Source organism: Marmota marmota, unplaced genomic scaffold, assembly GCF_001458135.2.
Source record: "Marmota marmota marmota unplaced genomic scaffold, marMar, whole genome shotgun sequence".
NCBI classification, from domain to species: Eukaryota; Metazoa; Chordata; class Mammalia; order Rodentia; family Sciuridae; genus Marmota; species Marmota marmota.
Window position 1 is genome coordinate 42,391,031 of NW_026000093.1, and position 16,059 is coordinate 42,407,089.

Consider the following 16,059-nt stretch of genomic DNA (forward strand, 5'->3'; position numbering starts at 1 on the left):
GAAATCCTCCCAACTCAGCCTCCCAAGTTCCTTGGATTATATGTGTATGCCAACACACCCTACTTGAGTTACTTTTTATGAAGGGTAAACAGTTTACCCCTAGATTTGTTGTTTTGCATGTGGATGTCTAGTTGTTCCAAAATCATTTGTGGAAAGACTATCTTTGCTACATAGTATTACTTTTTCTCCTTTGTCAAATAGTAAGTTGACTGTATTAAATTGCTGTATTTCTGGAATCTCTGTTCTCTTCTATTGATCTATTTGTTCTTTCACCAATAGTTTCCTTGAGTTTTATAGTAAGTCTTGATGTCAGGTTGTATCAGTCCTCTAATTTTTCTCTTCTCCTTCAATGATAGGTTGGCTATTCTGAATGTTTTTAACATTTCCATATAAACTTTAGAATCAGTTTGTTGGCATCTGTGAAATAACTTCTGGAATTTTGATTTTTATTTCATTGACTTTATGCATTAAATTTGGAAGAATTGAAATCCTGACAATATTGAGTCTTTCAATCCATAGACATGGAAAATTTCTTCATCAGAGTTTTAAAATTTTCCTCATGTAGATTTTGTACATAATCTGTTAGATTTATACCTAAGGGTTTCATTCGGGAGCTGTAATGTAAATTATATTTGCTTTTACTTCAGAATCCACTTTTTCATTGTTAGTATATAGGAAAGTGATTGACTTTTGTATATTAATCCTATATCCTGCAAACTTATTATAATTGCTTTTTAGTTCTAGAAGTTTTTTTTTGGATTCAGTCTTTCTGCATAGATGATGATGTCATATGTGAATAAAGACAGATTTTTTTTCATTCCCAGTCTGTATATATTTTATTTTATTATCTTATTGTGTTAGCTAGAACCTCCAGCACACTGCTGAAAGGGAGTGGTAGAAGGGACATTATTGCCCTATTCCTAATCTTAGAGGGAAAGCTTCAAATATCTCACCATTGAGTATGATGTTAGTTGTAGGTTTTGGTACCACTCTGTTTTTATTATCTTGTAAATTCTTATCTAGGATTCCATAATCCCTGGTAAACCCCCTGACATTTATATTTCTGCTTTCAGTAGATTTTTAAATATCTTTATAAATTTAAAAACAGAAAGAATTGCATGCCTTTGTAAAATAAGTTAACAGTATCTAAATAAGTAGAAAATTTAATTACCAAGAATTTTTATCCTTTAGTTTTAGAAGAAATGGAAAATACCAGGCAAACACACATATACTCAGGTTTTATTTAAATCAGTATCACACGTGCTCTGTGCCTGCTCATTGCAGGCCAATATCTACAGCAGGGACTATAACCAAACATAAGTGATCATCAGCTAGAACATACTGGGCCTCTCCCCTGGTGTTTTAGTTCAGGTTTTACTATCTAAGTAATATTTAAGGTACTCACACTTTCTAAAAAATAAGTGAAACCAATATGAATGTTGGTTGGTAAACCTCCTCTGCAAGGTGTAATTAGATATTTATAAATTTCAAACTTCTGGGAATCATGGGGGACAGGAGTTTAAGAAATCTACACTCAAAGGAATGCAGACTCGGTTTTCAAGGGATAAGGGGATTTGCATAGCTTTTGGCTCTAAATATCTCCATTCCAGTGTATTTGTATGTGGAATATTCCCAAATCTCTAGAAGCCTGCTGTATATTCATTGCTTGAAATGAGTGATTGCACTGCTGGATCTACTAGATATCTGTGTGGTAAAAGAAAGGCTTAGGGGATTGCAGTTGATTCATCCCAAGTGCTGCAATAATGTGCTTTTCACAAAGTCCTCTTGGGCACAACTGAGCACATAAAATAGCTTTTTCTATTCTATTAATTATAATTCTGAGGCCCTGGGAGTTTTATTTTTAAAACACGAAGAACACAGTTAGTTACAGTTTAACGTAATCAATTCAGCAATGTCAAAATAGGAAAAAAAACTGAGGTTCAACTTTTATGTCATAAATAATAATAAAAATGTTCCCTAATTCTTACTTCCCTCTGCAAAAACAATCATTCCAGCCCCATTGATAAGAATATAGATTTCTATTATGGAAAACAGTATGGAGATTCCTCAAAAAATAAGAAATAAAACTAACATATGACCTAGCAACCTCTTTGGGACATTCATCCAAAGGAAATGAAACAGTACCTTATAGAAATATTTGCACACCCATGTTCATTGTAGCATTAGTCACAATAACTAAGACATCTAAACAACCTAACTCTTTTTGGAGGGTGAATGGATAAAGAAAAGGTAGTATACATATATGATGGAATATCATTTGGCTTTAAAAAAGAAGAGAATCCTACAGAGAGTTATGCAAGGTGAAATAAGCCAGGAACAGAAGAGAAAACATTGCATGATCTTACTTATATGTGGAATCTAAAAAAGTTGAATTTGTAGAAGCAGAGTACAGAATGGTGGTTATGAGGGGCTGGGGTGGAGGATGGGAAGATCTGGGTATAAAGGTATTGTGTTCCCACAACATAGGAAGAATCAGTTCTAGAGATATAAGGACAAGAACTCTAAATTGTATACTTAACATTTTCTGAGAGTAGATCTTAAATGTTCTCAATCTACACACAAAAATGCTAACTGCATGAGGTGATGGATATATTAACTAGTTTGATTGTAATTATCTTGATCCTTTCACAATGTATACATATGTCAATTCTGCACAATGTATATAAAAATTTTATTTGATAATTATACCTCAATAGGGTAGAAAATTTCCAATTAAAAAAATCAAGCCAAATGTGGCATCTTTACTGGAGTATCACTGGCATTGAAAAATATAGGACTGTTTGTTACAGATCTAGTCCTTCATGGAGTCTTATCTAAATTTCATTAAGCAATAACCATGACATGAGAGTATCTAACAAATTTTAAGGATTTTTTAAAACTCAGATAAAACACAGTGATTTTAATCTTGCCTATGATCTTGCATATGGTCTAATTTCAAATAGTCAGTAAATAAGAGGCCATTAATCTTCAAAATCCAAATATGTGGGCTCTGGTTTTGTTACTGAGATGCTAGTGAGTAAAATGAACAGCAATCCTTGGGACCACAGGCCTGGTCTCTACCTGTGACCACCGTGACCGTGCTCTTGTCCCCTGTGGGTGCCTCAAGACCTCATCAGCAGGCAGAACTGCTGGGCATCGATTAGACAACAATAATTTAGTAGCTAACGTAGGCAGACTTATTAGGGATTGTCAAAAACTAGAATAATTACCACACACAAATCCAAACCATCTGGCCTATACAGAGTATGTCCTTACATAAGTTTTATCTTGCTTTTTCAGTAATAAATTATTCTATCACATTCCCTGTAAAGTGCTGGAAAGGAGAGGTCGGGTGACCCTGAAGTCTCTGGTTTAATTCTGTCTTGCAGCTCCACATTTTATCACTACCTCGAAAGCAGAGGGGCATTCTCTTCTCTTCCTAGTGGCCTGACAACCAGGAATTCTACCAGCTGAGTTATAGGAATTGTGGAAGCATTAGTCAGGCCTTGTTCTAATGGGCAGGTGACAGAAGAAAAGAAGGGGGTATAGAAAGTCCAGGAGAAGGGTTCCAAATCTATTATCAGAATTGTGTGGAGAGTTTTGAAAAAAACTCAAAGTTTCCTGAATCTCAGAGCATGTCCTTCAGTGGGCACGAAGTGGATCCTGGTGTACTGGTCACTTTGTGCTAAAGTGACATCCCACCTGGACATCTCCATGGCTTGCACAAACATCTGTGCTGACATTTCATGAGGGCTGTGGTCTGCTGCAGCTCTGTTGGGCTTGCCTGGACTTGACTGAGAAGCATGTGTAGTCTCATTCCAGAATCCAGGCTGAAGGAGTATACACTAAGTAGGGCATGCCGTTCTCATAACTGAGGGCAGAAGCCCCAAGTGGTGCCAAGCCAAACCATGCCAACACATCTAAGGTTTCTACATTGGTGTGGCATGCATCATGTCCACTTATAACTCATCAACTCCAGCAAAACTATGGGCACGCCCAGTGTTTGTGAGGTGAAGACTAAACCCCATCTACAGGAAAGGAAGGCATATGTGGAAGGCTTGGGGGCAACAAGAGAGACAATTGTGAACAAGTAATATAACAGTACACTCAAGATATAATTTAAAAAGCTCCTTAGCAGGTTCTGATTAATCCCCTGACCCCTGATATTTCATGGAAAAGATTTCTTCCTTTATGTACTTGCTATGACAACTGAGTATCTATTAGTAGCCTCTTCAGCAATGCAGTTGAATTAAGTAATTGACAGTGTAATTCAGTCACTTATTTCATTCACAGACACGTGTACCCAACACATACTGGAGTCTGATGCTTCTGTCTTAGCAGTGTTCACATTGTACATTTATATCCTTTGTGTCTCTCTCTCTTTTTTAAAATTTATATGACAGCAGAATGCATTACAATTCTTATTACACATATAGAGCACACTTTTTCATATCTCTGGTTGTATACAAAGTATATTCACACCAATTTGTGTCTTCATACCTGTACTTTGGATAATAAGGATCATCACATTCCACCATCATTTCTAACCCCATGCCCCCTCCCTTCCCTCCCACCGCTCTGGCCTATCTAAGTTGGTCTATTCCTCCCATGCTCCCTCTCCCTATCCCACTATGAATCAGCCTCCTTATATCAAAGAAAACATTTGGCATTTGTTTTTTGGGGATTGGCTAACTTCATTTATCATTATTCTTTATCTCACATAAATTTCACAACAACCTTACTTTTTTATTGTTATTTCCACTTTGGAAATATCAAAATATCAAAACTGAGCCTTGGGGGACATTAAGTACCTGATGACAAAACATCTAGAAAAGATGACCTGGACGGATCCCTCGCCTGTTCAAGTCCAGACTCTCCATGATGGATGTCCTGAGGGCCAACACTGTTATTATCATCACTTCCTCTCTAAGACGTTTGCACAGACATTGAGAGCTATAATGTGAATTTTTAATTAGCCCACTTATGTAGCAAATATTCACTAAAAACATATCACATTCCAGGAATGATGCTAGGCACTGGATATGCAGCATGAACACAACCAACAATAATCCCAATTTACACTCTGGCCAAGGGAAAGATAGAAAACAATTTAACACGTGAACCCATGCTAAACAGCAGCCATTGGAATACATGCCAGGTGGGGACAAGAGCCATGAGGAAAAATAACTGACTTTTATCATCATCATAGTCAGCCACAGCTAGATATTACAAGAAACAAGGAAAGAATTATTAAACTATTTTTGTCATCAGACTTCACCACAGGGCAAAAATCTTACTAGAATCTCCCCCAAATAAATCCTATGCTTCAAAATATAAACAATAAACTCTCACTGAATTTTATGATCTAAACCACATTTCTTTTGACAAATCAATTACTAAAATTCAGTTTTTATTAAAATGATCCATGTGACCATTCCAAATCCTTTATTATGTAGGAATAGTACAAGTAAATAAAAATGAGCACATTTTTCATCACTTAGAATGCTAATTTATCATCTGTGAGTGGCATTGATTACCACAATGTAACTAAACCTTAGAATGAAGAACACCTCTTAACTGATCAGACAGTATCCTGAGATATCCCGCAGGTCTCATGTGTTAATAAAATAAATTCCCATTAGTGTTTTCATTACCTGCTTATTTTGTGCTTTTGTGTGTGTATTTTCTTATTTTAAATTGACATAATAGGCCAGGCTTGGTGGCATATGCCTGTAATCCCAGGGACTCTGGAGTCTGAGGGAGGAGGATCCAAGTTCAAGGACATCCTCAGCAACTTATGAGGCCCCAAGCAACTTAAAAAGACTCTGTCCCAAAATAAAAAAAGGGCTGTGGATGTAGCTCAGTGCTTAAGACCTTTAGGTTCAATCTCCAGTACATTTTGTGAGGTATAGTTACTCTTTGCTTATTTGTATTAGGACTTCTCTATCCTCAAAAAATTGAGGAAGGACATTAGCAATAAACAAAACAGACAAAATTTCCTTGCCCTTATGGATCTTATAATCCAGCTAGATGGAGAAAGATAATTCACAAAATTGTTTATTAATTTGAGGGAGGCACCTGGGGTCTTAGGGAGAAAAGCCAGGCACACCCTTGCTCTAAGACCTTGAGGTCATAGGCACGCAGGAAGCCACTGTGTTTCGGCACACGGGCCCCTGCAGTTGTTAGGTGTGGGCCCCACGCATGTCTCCTGCTGGCTAGTTGGTCCGGTTGGGAGATGTCGCACTTTAAGCCTCCTGGCCCCAATGAGGATCATCTGTCAGGCCGTATTTTTGTCTAACTCTCAAATGTGGTTATGGGCCATCGAAAGGGAGTGGGGCACAATCAATCCTTGCAGAATAATTTGTTTGAAGAGGCATCATGGGCCACAGCTGGAAACGAGCACATTAAGAGTGACAGGATCTTGGCAGTCATAGAGTCTGTGACTTTGAGTCTTGCTTTTCAACCAAACCAACTGGGATGGCTGGGCATTCATTAGGCAAAGACGCCCCCCCACCCCCAGCGGCAGGCTCTCACATTGCGTCAACCCCTCCCCCGCACAGAAATCCAAGAGGGCAACCCAAAGTCTCCGTTTCTCAAAAGTGGGGGCTGATCAATACTCATTACAAAAGAAAATTTTGAGAGTCTGAAAATTATATCATAGAATCTTTGTTAATTCTAGAATGTTTATCACGAAGTGACTTCATCATTCCATAAAGAATACAGAAACACAAGAAAATTCCTATAGATACCTTGTATTAAAAATGAACAAACTTTAATCAAAAGCTTCTTCTGTAAACTGTATGCCTGAGGTCCAACCATTAGCTCAATGAAAACAAAGTGGGGAGGGATAATACTGTGGAGATTGAGGAATTGACTCAGCAGCTGGTAATTTTGCATTGCAGACAAAAGGATCCTAATATCTGAAACATCTGTGATAGTCAATTGGACACGGTTATCAAATGCCTATTTGTGCCTTGCTCTGTGCTGTGAGCCTTATATATATAACACGCAAGCCTCTCCATCACATTATGAATTAGTGCTATTATGACATTTGATATCTAGGAAACTGAGATCCAGAGAATTTAAGTAACTTGGCCATAGGTCAGAGCTGAGGGTGACATCCAGCTGAATGTACTCTTTTCACTATTTCAAATGGACTAAAGTCCTGTTTTGACCTTACAGTGGTAAAGACCAAGGTCAGAGCCATGCTTCCTCCCAAGGCAGCTTTTTATTAAAGACCAGTAGTAGTTCATGATAATACCCTGGGGGTGAAATTTCAGAGGAATTTCACACTCTTTATCATATATAATACAATGTTTTCCTTTTTTAAAAAATAAGGAGCATATACTTCTTTTGTGTTAACAAGAAAACAATTTGTATTTCATAGTTATAAGGCAGAAACCAGCACTCTGAATTCTACTTATTGTCTCCCCTGTTCTTTGACCTTTTACCCTCCTGTGTCTAACCTTCCCTTTTTCTGAGTTCAGAAAACTCACACAGTGTTCTGCAGAGGTTGTTGGTTTAATCACCCAGGGATCCATGGTATAAGGAAGACTTGGTTTGCAAGTGAGAACTTCTGTTCCAAATCTTCAGAATACTGATGCTAACATGGACCCCCCTGAGAGGTTGGGGAGCTTCTCTTTCTGGAGGCTTTGGGAGAAGAAAGGACAAACATCTGTCTGGATACCTTGCAAATTCACTTAAGGGGCTGGACCAAATGACTCTTATCTGGAAACTGAAGATAGCACTTCAAGTTCTAGAATTGTGGTGAAGATTAAATGAAATAAGCTGTATGGGATAATGGAGTGCCTGTGTCATAGCTGGAACTCAGCTGAGGCTCTTTCTACCACTGACCAATCTATTGTGACATGGCAAGAAGGCATCTCTAAGGAAAGAGATCTGTCAATAAAGAGCCTTCTATCCCGCCTTCTTGTGGGGCTCAAAATTGCTTCAAACTGAATTTGATTTGAAACTTACCCTTTTTGAATTAAAGTTCACCCTACTAACACAGGCTGAAGAGGAAGAAGCAGAGCAAGGGCATTTTACAAACTTCTTTGTCCTGCTGATGGGCCCTGAATTTGCTCAGTTTTAATCCCCCTTCCTATTTGTGCAGACTTTAATCCCTTACGAAACACTCAGAAATGTCACCAGAGCAGGACTATTTTGTGTGTGAAAGACCTCAAAGCAAAGACAGTTCATATTTCCTAATGGAGACCTCAGTCTTAGTCCAAGCAACACGTTGTATCATTGCAATTAGTTATTTACTTAAAGTTCCACATCTTCTTTCTATGACTATAGATAGTCTCTAGGGAACATGACTTGTTTTTTCCTTATGGTTATTATATTAGGTTACTTGAGTTAACGTACTACATCAGGAATGTTCCACTTGCTAAACTCGTTGAGGGTTTCTTCAATTCACTAACACATTCATCAGCTAAAAGCGAAGTCCTCTAAAGAGACTTGTGTTCCCCTGCATATTTCTCCATAGGCTCTGAAGTGAAAATATTTGCTTGATTGATAATATTGTTGTAGGGTTCTTTGGGAGCACCTCTGACTCTGCCTAAAAGGTACTTCCTAGGGGTTTATGTAGTTCAGCTGAACTTCTCTTTCTAAATCCCCAAAAAGCTGACAGAAGAGCTGTCCTGATAGTTTGCCCATCTGGGTACCTTTGCTGTCTTGAGAGAGGAAGAACAGTGTCAAAGAGTCAAAAGAAGAGATGATGGAGGAAGACAGAAGGCTCAAAGGTGAAAAAGGAAGAATCTGAAGTACAGAAGTAGCACATCCAAAGTCCAGAACCTGGATGTGATGGTTTTATGTGGATAGACTCACTTCTAGCTTTACCTTGCAAACCATATCCTACCTGAGTTCTGTGGTAAGCTAACAGGAATCAGCATTGCCTGTGAGGGCCAGTGTTCCCAAATTACTCACATAACATTCCCGTATAAAAAGAAAATCAGCTACTTTTCTTCTTTATACCTGATTGTTTTGTTTGTTTTAAATAGCCCTCCACCTGCTGGGGTAGCAAGAAAAAAGAGAACAGTAATTAGTCCAGTTCAGTTTAAATTTAGTTCAGCTTAATCATTTATGCAGACACTTTAGACTGACTTGATTTTCTGTTCCATTCTTCAGAACTCTCTTCTCCCTTTCTTGCTCTTCTCTCTGGGTCCCATGGCCCGTGGCACTGGGGGAAGGGAGCCCCTGGACTTGCACTTGTGCTTGGGTGTGAGGTGCCTGGTGTCTGCTGAGGAATGCTTGGCACCACCCTATGGCTGGCGTCCACAGCTGGCACCGTCAGCTGACATCTGTGGCTGATGTACTTTTGGTCTATTTCTGCTTGGCTTGCTCTGTCTAGGGGCCCCTCCCTGAAGACTTGCCCTCTTCCCACTCCTTTGTCGCTGGGGAGGACCCCTTGGAGTATCTGTCATATCTGCAATTTCTGCCCCCACTGGTACTGAGGTGCCCACCCTGGTATTGAGGCTGCAGGTTCATCTTGGCCCCCACCCCAGCAGCCAGTGGCAGGTGTGTGACTTCTCATATCAGCATTAATACTGTGTGGGAGCGATGGAACTCAGGTGCCCAGCCTGTCCCTTTCTCCTCCTGAACATGACATCCACAGCTCCCACACACTTTCAGGGATGGGTATCTCCAAAGAAAACCAGAGGTGGTACCAAAGTTCCTGTGGTCTCACTCTGTTCCCAGCCTGCCTGCTATTGTTCCTCATCTTGGGGGACTTTGATGGCCCAGGGAGGACATATTCAGCTATGTTCTTTCTTACTTCTTTAGCTCCATCATTTCCTCTGCACAATTCAAAATTAGGTCTGAGAGGAGCAAACTTTTCTTTTATGTTTCCTTCTTCTCTACCTTACATAAAACTGAATTCCTCCAAGACTAATCTTCATTTATTAAACGAACCCTAGAACAATTTAGAAAATTAGAAAATTCTTGTTCGGTAATGCTTGCTTTAAAGACTATTGTCTTGCTGCAAAGCCCTCTTTGTAATGTCAAAAACCCAATAATCATTTTCCTTATTTTTTTATTACATTGCAGCAGTATTCCTTTGTGTTGACTAAAAAGCTGATTGAGAATACATAAAAAGTAAAGAGGAAAAATTATTAACATCATTGAAAATAGTATGATAATCTGACATGATATGACACCATTCCTTTCATTCAAAATAGTTTGTTCTTTATATGAGACCAAACCTTTGGGAATGGGATAGCTTGAGAGAATACAGATGTCCTCCCTGGGTTCCTTCCCCCATGAGTTATACCTCAGAATGACTAAAGCCTCTATTGACATCAGGGTGTTTGGGGTAGCTGCCCCCATTCCATCCCTTAGAATTATCATCACTATCCATTCAGGCTCTACACCAGGAGTTCATGTTATTATAAGACAGCACCTGCCCCCACCCCAAGACCTGCAGCTGAAAAATGAAATTTCTTTGATCTTTCTATCTATTTACCAAAAATGTCTTAAACACCTATTATGCGATAAATATTGGTCCAAGTGTTTTATGGCATAGAAACCGAGTAGATGAGATACAACAAATCTGTCCAAAATATTTTAGCTAAGAATTTGAGCCTCTCTTTCAGCACCAGTTAGCCAAAATAGTTCAGTGATGAAAATAATTGCTTTTAGGTTCTTCATCCAAGATTTATGAAGACCAGGAATTATTTAAACCTCATTTATTTATTCATTTTCATTGATCTGTTCAATAAGTGTTTATTGATCATTCACTACATGTCAGGCATTTTGCTCGGTTTGAGAGAAACTGGATTTATTAAGATGTATTTTCTTCCTCAGAGTGTTCTTGTTCGTAAGGAATACAGACACCACAATGACAAGAACCGTGCAGTGTTGGGGTGCTCCCCGACCCCCGAAGGTGGACTCCACACAGAGTCCTGGCACTGAAGCCAAGTCATAATCAAGTTGACCTTTGGTTGCTGAGAAAGAAATTCAGGAAATCCACACGAAAAAGGTAATGCCTGAATCGAGACTTCACATGTTCAAAGTTTACCCGTTTTCTGTTTGCTTATGAGCAAAAGAGGTTTCCAGGCAGAGAGAGCAAGCAGCAACAGCAAAGACCTGGGAGTGGCTAGCAGCTGGACATGTCCTCAGAGCTACCCACAGGTGGATAGAGAACAGAATGGGCCAGTGGAGCAGAACAAGCAGAGACCAGCTCCTTAGACTCAAGACAGCCAGGAAAAGTGGGGCCATTTCTGGGCATAAGTTGTCTTGGTTCTTTTCCCATCGTACCCTGTAGAAAGCCATTGGACTTTAGAATCAATCACCAACACACACTTCAAAGGAAGGCCACATGCAGAGGTCCTGAGAGAAGGGAGCACTGGTCCTCCTGTGGTGGACAGTCATGCCTCAGAATCTGGAAAAATCTGACAGAGGCATCTGCTCCCAACCAGATGCCAAGTCCCAGCTCTGTATTTCTTTATTTTTGTGGGGTTGAATAACCCACAGGCCGTCTGCCAGGTCCCTGTCCTCCTGGAACTCCATTTGCTTCAGAGGAAATGCCACACGTAGAAGAAAGGTCCGGGGGATGACAATTTGGTTACATAGCCTGGGGGACAGTATAAACTAACCACTGAAAGATGTGAGCTGGGTGACTTAGAAGAGCCGGCCCTCTCACCCTGCCTATGTCCTGGTGAGTAGGCTCAGTTTTACAGAGCCCAGACATACTTAAATGTCTGTTTACTTCTGTCACTCAAATGTGACGCATGTCTGTACAAAGCAAGGAGGAACAATTTGATCCTCACCCTCTCTGACATCATTATTCAAAACAGTCAGGAAGAGCAGAGCGTCACGAACATACCAGAATCTATGCCCCACCATTCCCCCTGCCCATGTACATGGGAGGTGAATGAGATCGACTTTAGGGTGCTTTCACAGAACAATGATTTTAGGTAAATAAGAAGAACCAAGAGTTAATTATCTGAGTACTAGGGAATCAGATCTATCTGAATCTCAGCATTTCATTTATGTATCCCATATAACCCCCAAGTCTCATTCCTCATCTATGCCATGGACATGATAGTAGTGTCAACCTCATACGGCTGTTGTCAAGTTCAAAAGAAACAGTGCATTCAAAATGCTGAGCCCAATGCCATTCTAGAAATAAGGGATCTACAGTCATTTACTTTTATGATTAAATAAGTCTTCTTTATTTTCTGTTTCAGCAAATAATTTTTATCTAAGTAGGAAGCACTGAAGAAGACATGCAAGACAGATTATTAAAATATATTGAACAGGCATTAACACAAACAAACACATACACACAAAATCTAAAAACAAAGCAATGCATTTTTATTGCTATTTGAAAGGGTCATCATATTAAGGGGAAAAATCCTCTAATTGGGTGATACTTAAAGGAAAGAAAATATATAATAGTGTTAAGGTCAAGAGAATAACACAATGTCATGGTTTTGGTGTACAGCTGGGGAATGCCGAACGGGATCTGGGAGTGGAGGAGCAGTATGAAGAGGCAGAAGGACTAAGTGCATAGGAGGGTAAAGAAAGTCCAGGAGCTGGTAGAAAGCTTTTGATTTGGGTTTGGTTTATTGACCAAAGTTCTGAGCTTTTATCGTATGTCTTCTGTTTTCAAATAAAAAAATCATTCACTGTAAGTCTGTTATGGACCCCTCATAAGTGTCCTCAAAAGTTCATGTGAGTTTTGGACACAAATAACCATGCGGCATGCTGCCAATGCATTCTTTAATAAAGACATAGCGTGATCACCCTTGAAGCACAGAAGACACTAATATTGGTACTGACAAGGACAGAAAAACACAACAGACAAGTCGTTGTCCTCCACGGGCTTGCAATCTAGCTAGAAGCATAAAAGAGTTAGGAAAAGTTTGACAACCTAAAGGCAACTTCTAACTAAAAAGGGCCAAGTTTTCCCAGGGCATATATTTAGCTTTCTCCTTCAGTTGCTCTGTTTGTCAATACATTGGTGCTTATAATTTTATGTTGTTTAAAAGTGCTATTTCATTCCCAAGGCACACATGCACACATAACTATGTGAGGTGATGGATATGCTAATTAGTTTGATTATGGTAATCATCTTGCGATGTCTATGTACACCAAAATATCACATTGTGTACTTTAAATTTATGTAAGCAAATTTAACATATTATATTTGTCAATTGCATCTCAGTAAAGTAGGAAAAAAAATGTGTTTGGGAAGACTTGATTCTTAGGAAAAAAACCTATCTCTAGAATGAGTTATTGGATCAAAAGAAAATATCATTTTGCATACCTATTCTTCCTAATGCACTAGAAAACCTGTATTTCTTAGACTTAGGGAAATGATTCTTTTTAGTTAATAAGTGTTTATTGAGAACCCACTGTGAGTGCCATGCCTTGTTATTATAGACCTATTTTTTTAAAAGTCAGATCAGGACAAAGCTCACCGACGTGGAAATGTTGGATCTCTATACCAGGGGGCTGCTGAGTTGGTTCCTGGCATGGACACTGGAGTTGGGCCGCGTGGAGTAAATGTGATATGCTCACTCACTACGTCTGTGATTTTGAGCAAGTCTCTTGACCTTTCTGGGCCTTGGTTTCATTCAGTAAAATAAGCCTAGTAATGAAAACTGCTTTATGAAATTGTGGTGATGATGAAACAAGAAAATGTATTCAAAGTTTTTAGGTGCACATAGGAAGTGTTCATTAAATTAGGGAATAATATTTTTATGACAGCATAGTTAATATGATTACAAAGCTTATAGTCTGTTTTTCTTTCTATACACACCTAGAAAACATGGATCATTTTCATATTAATGCAGAACCGATGGAACTATATCTGCTTAAAATATCCCTTCCCTTTTCCCTACACTTAATCTGACAATCCCTTGGAGCCTGCCAATGTCTTTTCAAAACCAGGTGACTGACTCTTTGGGGTATCTCTGTGGCACTCTGTGTCTGCCATAACAATGTGGTTTGGGGAGGGTGTTATGGGATGTGATTTTTCTGTCCATTTGCCTGTCTCTGCCTCATTCTCTATCCCCATGATTGCCTTGAAAGGGCCAGGACCACATCTCATTTTTTTGTTATTTCTTGAGAATCTAACATGGTGTGGGACTTAATATTCTAATACATATGTGTCAAGTGGAAGTTAAGGAAGGAAGGGAAGGGAAGGGAAGGAAAAGAGAGAGGAAGGGAGAGAGGGGGAGAGGAAGGAGAAAGGAGGCAGAAAGGGTGGGTAGAGGTGCTCTGGTCCTGGCAATGTGACATTTCTCTGAGTCTGCACAGCCTCTTCCCTCTCCCTCCCCCGTCCCTCCTGCCCTATAAAGTGAAGGGAAGTTTGAGCAATGAGAATGTTTTACTTACCCCAAATCACCACTGGAGAAATCCATTGCATTACTGAGCACTGGTAATGGGTTGGCCCTGGTTCAGAATCTAGGGTTTTGCTGCCCCTGCCAAGCAGGCTTATGCACGTGGAGCTTAGATGGTGCCTTTGCCCACACCTGTCTGGCTCAGAGAACTTGCTGGACTGTCAGGAGGAGAGCTGGGCATTGAGAAAGGCTGATGGGGCTTTGACGAAAAAGAGAACCGGGCACACAGGTCTCATTTATAATCCATTCCAGCTGCTCCTCTGCTGGGGGAAACTGGCATTCTGTTTTGTTGGCCCCTTTTCCATCAGGACAGCTGTGAAACCCTACTCAGTGAAGTAATCGCAATAACAACCACCACTTTGCATGTTGATGCCTTTCTTCCAAGGAACTCAAAGTTCTTTGGAGACATAACCTCATTAATCCATCCTGCATGAAGTGGTGGCTGATGGGGAGGGGTAGGAATTCTTACTCATGTTTCCAAGGCTGGGGGATTTAGGAAGGGAGAGTTGAAAAGAAAGAAAAAGAGGTTTCAGAGCTAGGAAAGATAAGGGATGGTATCTTTTTTTTCTCCTGAACCCCATTCTGGGACAAAGATAACCCTTCACAGGACAATACTCAGCTAAACGTGTGAGTAAAAGACACACACTGTATACTCACTGTCCCCTCAAAGGAAGAGAATTCTAGATGAGGAGTTAGGAAACCTGATTTCTAGCCCTGATATTGACACTGAATAGCTGTGTGACCATGATGTAGCCCCACCCTCGGGGCAGTAGTTTCATATTAGAGCACATGACCTGGTGGAAATGTTGAAAGAGCACAGAACCAAAGGTCCGTAGACTGATGCCTGCCTCAACTGTGGCATGGTTCCAGGCCCCAGTGTCAGTTTTCTTATCTGTGGGATGATGAAGTCAGACTGCATTATCGGTAAAACTCTTTTCAATTCCAATAAAACCTATGATTCCAGAACCGGTAGGATAGGGAACCTCAAATCCAACTGGGTTTATGAAAACCAATTGTCTGTAGCTGTGTTCTATTACCACCCCCCACCCCTGAGACTCAATGGCTCTTTCAAAACAATAATTTATGGTTTCTCACAATTTTGTGACTTGCCTGGGCAGCTCTGTGGCTTCACCTAGGATTACTCAGGCGAGTGAATTCAATACAAGGATGGATTGGGCATTGGGCTTGGCTGGGACATCTGTGATTGCCTGGCATCCCTTGTTCTGTGGTTCTTTTTTGGTTACAGAAGCCACCCCAGTTGCTATAATTTAGATACTAAGTGTCCCACAAAGTCTCATGTGGTATAGACTTGGTTTTCAGATTCATACTACTGGGAGATTGTGGAAACTTTAGAAAAAAATGAGACCTGGTGGAAGGTCTTTGGGTCACTGAGAGGCATACTCTCAAAGGAAAATGTAGGACCTCAGTCTTTTCTGCTTTGTCCCTTTCACTTCTCAGCCATGGGGTGAGTGGTTTTGCTCAGGTGTTTGTGATAATATTGGAAAACTGACCAACACATGAGGCTTCCACACTTAGTGGGATCAGTACTCCGAGAGGCAAACCCCAGAGCTCAAGTGCTCGCAGACCTTTCCTATATGGAGCCTATTTCTCTCTTGTTAGCCAAAGCAAGTCACATAACCCAGACTCAATGAAGAAGGGAATGGCACAAGGGCATTGTTATGGGCTCAATTGTGTCCCCCCAAAGAGAAGT